We start from the raw sequence: 7,888 nt of genomic DNA on the forward strand, positions 1-7,888 counted from the left end.
TGTAGCCAGATACTGTCTAATGTCTGAACATTCTGACTCTTAATAAAAGATAAAGGAACTGTCTGCAAAGAATAATATATAAGGATCTGAGAAATGGTTATTGTTAATCCTCTTGCTAACTTATTCAGAATTCATACTTTATTTAGATCTTATTTTCTATTTCATACTGAGAATAAATAAGGTTACATTCTGACTGCTGAAGGAATATAACTTCACTTGGTTTCTCACTTTGTTTTTCCCCTCTAATACTCTCAATTTGTTTCTTGGAGTCCATAGGCTCTCACGGTTCATCTCCCTCTCTGATTCCCCCCCTTCATTTTCTGGTCACCTTTGATATCACCATCTGAATCATAGAAGCCTTTATTCTTTTGGATTTTTGTTTAAATCCTGGCTTGGTCTTTGTCCTCTACCATATTTTTGACCTACAATAAAGTGGTTAATGTTTATTGAACATTTGCAATATGTCTGATATTGTTATAAATACATTAAATAAATTATCACATTTCTTCTTATAATGTCCTTACAAAGTAGATAACAGTATTAACATCTTTTCACTGATGGGAACACTAAGGCATAAGAATCGAGGTCACTATGATCCCTGGATATATAAGAGATAAGTTGCAGAGTCTTGATTTTAGCTTAAGCACTTTATACTTATATATTCAACTAAATATGAAATCTAAATTCATACAACCTAGGAAAATCAAGTATACATTACATAAATGGTAGATTTTACATACTGCTTTGCAGTATTTTTGCCTTAATCTTTAACTGAATTTTTGTGTTATATGGAACTTATATTGGTAAGGTTTCAAAGAATCATAAAATATGAACAGATTTCAATAAAAATTATGAAACTAAACCTTCCTTTCTCTCATTTGGAATATTTCCCTCTATAAAATCTCAAACACCTCAAAGATAATAAATGTCTGTATAACAATATAAATATTTTATTTTGGATCAGATTTTAGCCATATAGCTATCTAAGAGGGAGTCTCAAATAGAAGTATCTGTAGGGTTGTTCGGATAGAAATGGACTCATAGGTAAGTGGTGTAAACATCAGAAATGAGAAATAGAAGTGAAGGTGAAAGGAGCTTTAGGAATCTTTCTTCTAATATTTCAAACTAGAAGGGAATATTATTATATCTCTAGAAATATTATGGTAAAACCATATAGAGATATACCAAAGAAAGTGCCTCAGCCCACATGGTCTTTTTTTTTTTTTCCCAATATCCCCAGTACCTTCTAGTCAGGCCCTCAAAGTGATCCCACTCTGTTGCATCATCCTACCTTGAGTACAATTACATAGTGCCATTCTAATCTGTTTTGTTTTCACACTGTAAACCAGAGGGTTAAGGACAGGTGTGAGGAAAAGGAAAATTTTGGACATCTTGACATGGGGGAGAGAGCCCTGTGGATCAGGGCTAAGGCAATAAGTGGAACATAGAAAATGAGGACAGTGACAATATGGGAGTCTCATGAATGTCTTAAATTGTCCTTCCCTGGAAGCAATGCCCAGAACTATCTTTAAGATCAAAGTATAAGACAGAACAATAAAGAAATAAAGAAAGAAGTACCAAAGTAGCAGAGAACCAATGCCAGCCCATAAATGATATTCACACGAATGGATTCACAAGCTAGCTTCATCACGTCAGGGAAGAAGCAGAATGAGTGGGATAAGATGATGTTCCTACAGAAGGGAAGCCATTTGAGCAGGATGGGCAAGGGAGCCATCAGTGACACTCCTCGAGCCACAGCAGCCAATCCCATCTGAGTAATGCAGGAATGAGTCAGGATAGCAATGTAGCACAGAGTGTTGCATAAGGCAACAAAGTGGTCAAAGGGCTGACTCCATGGAAGAGAAAGTGTGGATGAAGAACATGTGAGCCGGACAATCATGGAACTCAATGCTTCTGCGGTTGAGAAGAAAGACAATAAGTGCAGTAGGCAATGTAGACGCTGATATGTCTATGTCAGTGGCTGCCAACAGAGACAATAACACATATTGAGGCTTGAGAAGGCTGGGATTCTTGTTTATTGTGTGAATAATGATGCTGTTCCCAAGGATGGCAATTATATACATGATGTCCAGGGGGATGGAGATCCAGATGTGAGACTCCTCTAGCCCTGGAATTCCTGAAAGAAGGAAGAAGGGTGGCTAGTAGTAGGTGCCATTGAAAGTAGACATGATCTTAAACCTAAAAAAAAGAACAAGTGTAGGGAAATCAAGTGGTAAATTAATTCGAGTTCATTTAATGGTTCAAGAGAGTCTAGAGGCAGAAGCAAGTTAAGTATCTGCTGCATGCAAAGCAAATTGAATAGAGTAGAATTTAGTTTAATTCAAATAGAGTAGAATTTAGTTTAATTCAAATGTCAGGGGTGCCTCAGTGGCTCAGTCATTAAGCATCTGCCTTTGGCTCAGGTCAGGATCCCAGGATCCTGGGATCATCAAGTCCTGCATTAGGCTCCCTGCTCAGTTGGAAGCCTGCTTCTCTTTCTCCTACTCCCCCTGTTTGTATTCCCTCTCACTATGTCTCTCTCTGTCAAATAAATAAAATCATTGGAAACAAACAAACAAACAAATAAACAAAGAAAAAGCCTATGTCAGTAATTTTGAAGTGATTTATAACTTCTATATTGTGGGCAATTTTATTGACACATTAAGAGTGTCCAAATACACTACCAGAAAAACTAAGCAAGTTTTGAACAAAAACGTTCACAGAACATATTAAGAGTCACAAAATTAAATTAACTTAGTCAATTTAAAATACATGGTGAGTTGGGGCGCCTGGGTGGCTCAGTGGGTTAAAACCTCTGCCTTCGGCTCAGGTCATGATCTCAGGGTCCTGGGATTGAGTCCCGCATTGGGCTTTCTGCTCAGCAGGGAGACTGCTTCCTCCTCTATCTCTCTGCCTGCCTCTCTGCCTACTTGGAATCTGTCTGTCAAATAAATAAATAAATCTTTAAAATACACGATGAGAAGTGGGAGAACAGAGAGGGCGTTGGTTAACACACTCAAAATAGTGTACAAGTGGGGAGAAGGCCCTGCAGTATCTGAATGCTGGATTATGCAATACTACTCTGCTCTGTCCCTCTGCTGATGGCATTTGGAAGACCAGAGATCAAGTCTGAGCAAGAGAACCCCACAGATGACAGGTACTGGGGGCCAACCTACACTTTATCAGTCATACAGCATCATGTATGCATGGCCACAGCTCTAACTTATCAATAAGAATGCTAAGCATCTATGAATTTTACCTGTATTTCTTGTTCTAAGAATAAGTGTGACCAGAATGAAACTACAAGGGATGACATTAAAAAGTGGTGATTTAGGTACTACCCAGCCACCATTTTGGACATGACATATTATGTCTCAGGACCTTTTTTTCTTTCTTGTCTATAAGTAACACTTTTGCTTATTCTATCACATATTCCATATATTTGATCTTTTGTATGTTCTTTTTAAAAATTTTTTTATTATGTTCAGTTAGCCAACATATAGTATATCACTAGTTTTTAATGTAGTGTTCAATGATTCATTAGTTGTGCATAAGACCCAGTGCTCATCAAAATACATGACCTCCTTAATATGTTCTTTAACATCTCTTACAACTTATCTATTATCTGTATTTACCATAATTGGTGAATGATGCCTATATCTTATAAGCTACTTCTCAGTTTATTCCCTATCTATGTTTATTGCATCACATGACTTTCATCTGCTCCATTTGTTTTCCTGGGGTTTTTTTGTTTTTTTGTTTTTTGTTTTTTGGTACTCAAATTAAATATTCTCAAATACTGCAATAAATACACATTACGACATTTGGGGATACAAAGTTTATTAAGATAGATTTTTTTTTAAAGGTTTTATTTATTTATTTGACAGAGATCACAAGTAGGCAGAGAGGCAGGCAGAAAGAGAGGGAGAGGGAAACAGGCTCCCTGCTGAGCTGAGAATCCAATGTGGGACTCTATCCCAGGACCCTGAGATCATGACCTGAGCCGAAGGCAGTGGCTTAACCCACTGAGCCACCCAGGCGCCCCTTAAGATAGATTTCTAATCACCGATAAGCCAATGTTTGGTGAGTGTGATAAATAAGAACAAATAAGAAAATATGTATGTGATGCTATAATGGTGGTATAAAATATGTCTATAAATAAAATGAGAACCAAATAAATGAATTATAATTACTTGGGGCAGGCCATAATCAACAAAGGACACATTATGCTTAAATAAATAACAAAAAACTTGGCATCCAGAACACCAAGCTATCTTAACATATTTCCGTTGTCAGCACAGCCATGAGAATCCTTTCATAGCACTTTGGAAAACAGTGTGTCAGTATAAACCAACAGTTGCTGTCCATGAGTTGTTGTGTAAAGTTATATAACATAAATCTATAGTTTTAATGGCTATAGCCACTGGCTTTTTTTTTTTTTTAAGATTTTATTTATTTATTTGACAGACTGAGATCACAAATAGGCAGAGAGGCAAGCAGAGAGAGAGGAGGAAGCAGGCTCCCCGCTGAGCAGAGAGCCCAATGCCGGGCTCTATCCCAGGACGCTGGGATCATGACCTGAGCCAAAGGCAAAGGCTTTAACCCACTGAGCCACCCAGGCGCCCCGCCACTGGCTTTTTTAAAGTCCCAAACAAGAATTTATCTCCAGGACCCTAGAAGATCAGCAGAACAGAGTTCCCTGTCATTTTAGGAAGTGATGGAGACACAGTAAGTAGAAGTGACTTATTTAAGAATCAATTGATATAGGCTAAGAACCATTTTCAACTCATTTCCTATATCAATATACATTTTATTAATCATGCTTCCTGTTTAAAAAAATAGAAATAAAACATTTAAACAAAAGAAACAATGATAGAAAATTTGTATAATTAATAAATGGAGTAAAAAAAAAAGGAAATTTATAAAGGAGAACTAAAGAAGCAGGCGTTGTAACCCAGATTTTTGTGGACAATGACAAACCAAATAATAGAAAGCTGAGATATTATTGAACATGTTAATATGTTTTTCCCCCCAGGGTATTACTCAGTGAGTTAATAAACCAACACCTTTATAAGTGAGACCACAGTATGTTATAAAACAACAGAAATGCAGCACAATAAATTCTAGTTGATCCTTGAACAATACAGGGGTTGAGGGCATTAACCCTCCACATAGTCAAAAATCCATGTATAACTTTTGACTCCCTCAAAACTATTAAGCACCTAGTATGGAATAGAAGCCTTACCCATAATGAAAAAAGTTGATGAACACATGTTCTGTATTATATGCATTATATACTGTATACTTAAAATAAAGTAATTTAGAGCAAAGACATTTTTATTAAAATCATAATGAAAAGAAAATACACTCACAGGACTGTACTGCAAAAAAAATCTGCATGTAAGAGGACCCATGTAGTTTAAACTTGAAAGGTCAAATGTATTTGGCTTGCTAGGTAACTATAAATAGTTGATTTTTATGCACAAAGGATCCTGAACATATTTAGCCATTCTGTAGTTATTTAAGAATTTAAACAAGAAGATGTAAAAGTTTTTAATTCTTACAATATCTATAATGGCATTAAAAGTTAACAAACATTTTTTTCCATTGATATACTTTTAAAAATAACATATACACTTTTTAAAGTAACATTTTGCCCTACTTATTTTGTATCCATGTTTATAATGCATCTTTTATTATTTCTATATATTGATATACTTTAATAAAAATAATACATTTATTATTTTCTTACACCTGATTCCAGTAAGGCCTGGAGCCCCAGGACCCAGTAAGGCCCATCCCTGAGGTTGGAAGGGGAGACTGATCACCTCCCAGAGACCTCTTAGAGGTCTCACAGGTAGGGCCTTCTGTTGGGGAAAATCTGAAGCGACTGAGGAAATTCAAGTGTCAAACAGAAATCTGAGAGAGCACAGCTTTGTTTTCCCTGGCTGGTTGGGTGCCCAGCAGGGTTAGGGGTGAGTTTTTGTGATCGCCGGTGATGGAAGATGGTGGTGGAATGTTTTTCACAGTCTCTCGGGCCGATTGGCCCCCTTTATGTGGAAGTGTGATCTGTGTGGGGGTATCTTGGGAGAGTCCTGGGTCATCCCCGGGAACTTCTTATCTTTTTTTGGCTGGGTGGGATGGCCATTTGGTCTTTTTCTGCCTCAAGAGAGGCGGTGGAGAGCAGTGGACAGGAAGGCTGGGGCCCAGGTGTCTCTATTTGCTTTGCTCTCAAGGGGGAGGTTCTTCAGGTCAGGACTCCTCTCCCCCCACAATAAGGGGGGACAGGAAGGAGTTTCTGGAAGGAATTCCACAGGTCAGGGCCTCCTGAGGCTGGGGTGGGGGGACTATAATAACTTCAGTGTGAATGTGCAGTTTGACCTGATTTGTCAGGCGGCCTGAGTCTGTGACTTCATGGGTGGGCAACCTTGGGGTCCTCAGAAGCCCACAGGGTGTGACTGGCCCTGACCCACTTCTGTGGTGACCTCATAGGGTCTTAGGAGAGCCCCTTTGGAGTGCCAGTCTGGGGTTTATAGAGTCACTAAGGCTAAGAGGCATCCAGGTGTCTTTCAGGATGGGGACTTTAAGAAATATTCCCAAACAGCTGTCAAAGATCCCTTTGTTTCAGGGAAACTCCCTGTCTTCTCTGGCCCCATGTGGACTGCCTAACCCCTTTCCCTTGTTAGTGGGAAAGCATGGCATCTGCTCCTCTGTTGAAGCTGACAAGCTTTAAAAGCCAGGAACCCTTTCTCTGCCTTCTGACAGCACTTGGTTTCTTCTCTCTCCCCTTCTTCTGTTTCTGGACCAACTTGGATATGGCCTACATAACTGGGCTCTAGACCATCCTCGGTGCCTCCCGCACCATGGCTCCCCCTCTCTTCACTGTCAAGGAGCAAGGAGAGCACCCCCTGGACCTAACACCTCCCACTCCAGATTTCCCTACCTGTGTCTTGAAAGTGGAGTGGGCTCAGGTGGAATGAAAATCAGTATTTACACTAAGTTATGTTTGTTGTCTTAATTAAGATAAACATGTCTTTTAACTTATCAGCAGTAAATGTGAAACTTCTGTCAAGGTTTACTGAAGGTCAAATAAACTCTTGTTACTTGTTGAAATTTGTTAGCAAAAAAATGACTAAACTGATGGTTAATCGTCTGTCTCAAAATTTTCATGGGTAAGTGTTGAGATAGCTTTCAAAGTCTTTGGTAATCTGAAAACTTAAAATTTTCCTTGGATGACAGATGGAATTAAATTTGTTGGACATCTAGGTCTTTTCCAAATAGGATAAAGTGCTAAAGCACTGAGTGCTGGATGTAGGTTTGTGCTTTTGACTTCTTACTGCCAAGAAACTAAGAATATTTGAATCTGTTGGTAAACGTGTCTTGTGCTTAACTGATTCATGAATTTGCCATCCAAAGAATTCTGTTGTAACAGTTCACAAATGATTAATACTTAGCCATCTCTAGATATTAAGGTGTTTCTAAGAGTACAAAATTCTGCTAGCTGTAACTATGACTAATAAAAATAAGTGAAGCAACACTGTATATGGAAAAGTAGGAGATGTGCAAGAAAGATATAAGGAATGGGAATGCATTTTGTTGAAGGAAAAGAAGGTAATTTTGTCCTAAATGAGATGGTTGTTTGGAAGGAAATGGTTTGGGACAAAACCTAAATGCAAAGGAAAGTTGTAGAAGGTTTGTGAAGGGAAATCTTCAGAAAAAGAATTTTAAGTGGACTAAGATTGAAATGAATTTTAAAAAGACACTGGTATAGGAAGCTGGTTTTCTCTCTGCTCAAAAGGACAAAGTTTTCTTAGGTTAATTGATCTGCTGTTAAGAAGAAAATGTAAACAGCTGTTTCCTCTTTGCCTGTCCAGAGTTTTCCACATTT

The 7,888-nt window shown here is 38.2% G+C and overlaps 1 pseudogene; it reads right to left on the minus strand.

The window, feature by feature from the left end:
• Positions 1–1,250: 1,250 nt before the first annotated feature.
• LOC122913528 lies at positions 1,251–2,189 on the minus strand (annotated as a pseudogene).
• Between the last annotated feature and the right edge of the window lie 5,699 nt (positions 2,190–7,888).

This window comes from Neovison vison, chromosome 7, assembly GCF_020171115.1.
Source record: "Neovison vison isolate M4711 chromosome 7, ASM_NN_V1, whole genome shotgun sequence".
In the NCBI taxonomy this organism is placed as follows: Eukaryota; Metazoa; Chordata; class Mammalia; order Carnivora; family Mustelidae; genus Neogale; species Neogale vison.